At 37.1% G+C, this 2591-nt stretch overlaps 1 pseudogene; it reads left to right on the forward strand.

Moving 5' to 3' along the window:
* Window positions 1-1354: 1354 nt before the first annotated feature.
* On the forward strand, window positions 1355-2369 carry LOC116629113 (annotated as a pseudogene).
* Window positions 2370-2591: the final 222 nt, after the last annotated feature.

Below are 2591 nucleotides of genomic sequence, written 5' to 3' on the forward strand. Positions count from 1 at the left end.
GATCCTTATAATGTATTGTACAACGATCAGCTTTTAACACATGTGCTATCCAAATAACAAGTATTAGATTTTATTTTATTATTCTATGATAAAATAAAGGGCAGGAAACAAGAAAGAGGTAAATCTTTGGTAATGATTTCTTTACCCCAAGAGGTATTAGTTTCTGGAAGATTACTCCAAGGTTACGGGAGAATAATTCTGGAAACCAATAAAATGTGGATCTATTGAGAAAAATAAATGTGAATTCACACACAGAAAATTACCCTTGAAACTAATATTACACTGTATCTTAACTAACTAGAATTTAAATAAAAACTCAGAAAAAAGGCAACAAAATCTAACATATAGATGCTGAGGATTTTAAGGTTTTCAATGGTGGGTATAAATTGAACACATGGTTTAATTAACAACATGTAGCTACATTTACAAAATGTAGCAGGGTGAGGTATATATCTATTTAAAAATATAGGAGTGTGATTTCTTCAATATATTATAATATGTTGCTTGTTAATAAAAGAAATCAAAGACTATGAGGAAAAATAAGTGCAAAACAATAAATTATCCCAATTTTAACATCCAGAATTATCTAGTTCTAACACTGGCTCAAAATCACTTCAGATACCTTATCATTCACCTATGAAATAAAAAAATAGGTTGGTAGGTGGAAAGCAAGAAAGAAGGATAACTTGAAAGAAATGAATATCACAGAAATTGGCTTATACCACACATGCCATTCAAGATAAAAATATACTAAGTTTTGTTTTATTGGTATGCTAAAATAAAGAGAAAGGGAACAAGAAAGAGATGAATCTTGGTTTGGGATATATGTTTCTGGAAGATTCCTCCAAAATTAAGAAAATAGATTCTCAGTAACATGATATATTTGGGAAATTTATTATTTTCATGGCTCATTTAAATTTTGTTGGGCTCAGGAAAGTCCCTGCCTTGGAAGATAACATACGAAGAGGATAGTTCCTTTGCACTTTGTACCACGACAACCCCCCCATCTCCCATTTTTTTCGAGTACACTTATTTATTAAAGTATAAATTACAAAAATTATACAAATCATAATTGTGTTGCTCCAGGAAACTTCACAAAGTGAACACACCACACCTATGCAATCCCCCACTCAATTCGAAATGTAGAATATCACGTAGCTCCCTACAAGGCCCTCTTGGGCCCCTTGCCACTTACCCCCATCCCTCATCTGCAAAGTAACCACAATCCTCACCTCTGGCAGCATGGTCTAGTTTTGTCTGATTTTAAATTTATGTAAATGGAACACGGCGCGCGCGCGGGCATGTGGAGTTGAGACTGGGGTTTAGCTACTCTGTGTAGGCGTCGGGCTTTGAAATGCAGTGGGACTTAGTGAGTTTCCCACTGTCCCCAGCGTGCGGGTGAAGCTGGTGTCTGCAGGTTTCCAGATGGCTGAGGAACTCCTAGAGATGAAACCATCCGAGCTCAGCAAAGAAGTTGGGATATCTAAAGAGGAAGCTTTGGAAACTGCAAATTATAAGAAGAGAATGTCTCACAAGTAAACCAAGATATGCTGCTACAGCTGAGTCAGGCAAGAAGTGTACAGCACTGGAACTTCTTGAGCAGGAGCATACCCAGAGCTTCATAACTACCTTCTGTTCAGCACTAGATAATATTCTTGGGGGTGGAATACCCTTAACCAAAACAACAGAAATTTGTGGTGTACCGGGTATTGGAAAAACACAATTATGTATGCAGTTGGCAGTAGATGTGCAGATACCAGAATGTTTTGGAGGAGTGGAAGGTGAAGCAATTTTTATTGGTATTGAAGGAAGTTTTATGGTTGATAGAGTGGTAGACCTTGCTACTGCGTGCATTCAGCACCTTCACCTTATAGCAGGAACACATATGGGAGATGAGTACCCAAAAGCTTTGGAGGATTTCACTCTTGAAAATATTCTTTCCCATATTTACTATTTTCGTTGTTGTGACTACACAGAGCTATTGGCACAAGTTTATCTCCTTCCAGACTTCCTTTCAGAACACTCAAAGGTACTTTTAACTAATCAGATGACAACAAAGATTGATAGAAATTGGGCCTTGCTGGTTCCTGTGTTGGGTGGGGGAGAGTTGGGGACATGCTGCTACAATACGGCTGATCTTTCATTGGGACCAAAAGCAAAGGTTGGCAACATTGTACAAATCACCAAGCCAGAAGGAATCTACAGTACTGTTTCAAATCACACCTCAGGGATTTAGAGATGCTGTTGTTGCTACTGCATCTTCTTTGCAAACAGAAGGTTCATTGAATTCCTGGAAACGGTGACGAGAATCAGAGGAAGAACAGGAATCCAGACTAGTCTTAAAGTATACATATATGTGGATGCTGTGAGATGTAATACATACAAGCAGTAGACTCTTTACTTTAAAATATAAACACACACTATGGCATATATGAATCAAGAGCATATGAAGTGAATGTGAAAAACACTAAATGAGTATGATTCTCTGAATTTTCCTAAAGCAGTTCTACAATTATATTTTGCCTGTTTTCATTTTTAGTAACAGTCAACAGAGATGATACAGATATTGTATTTTTGCAAATGTGGAAAGC

This window comes from Phoca vitulina, unplaced genomic scaffold (assembly GCF_004348235.1).
Source record: "Phoca vitulina isolate PV1807 unplaced genomic scaffold, GSC_HSeal_1.0 scaffold287, whole genome shotgun sequence".
Classification (NCBI taxonomy): Eukaryota; Metazoa; Chordata; class Mammalia; order Carnivora; family Phocidae; genus Phoca; species Phoca vitulina.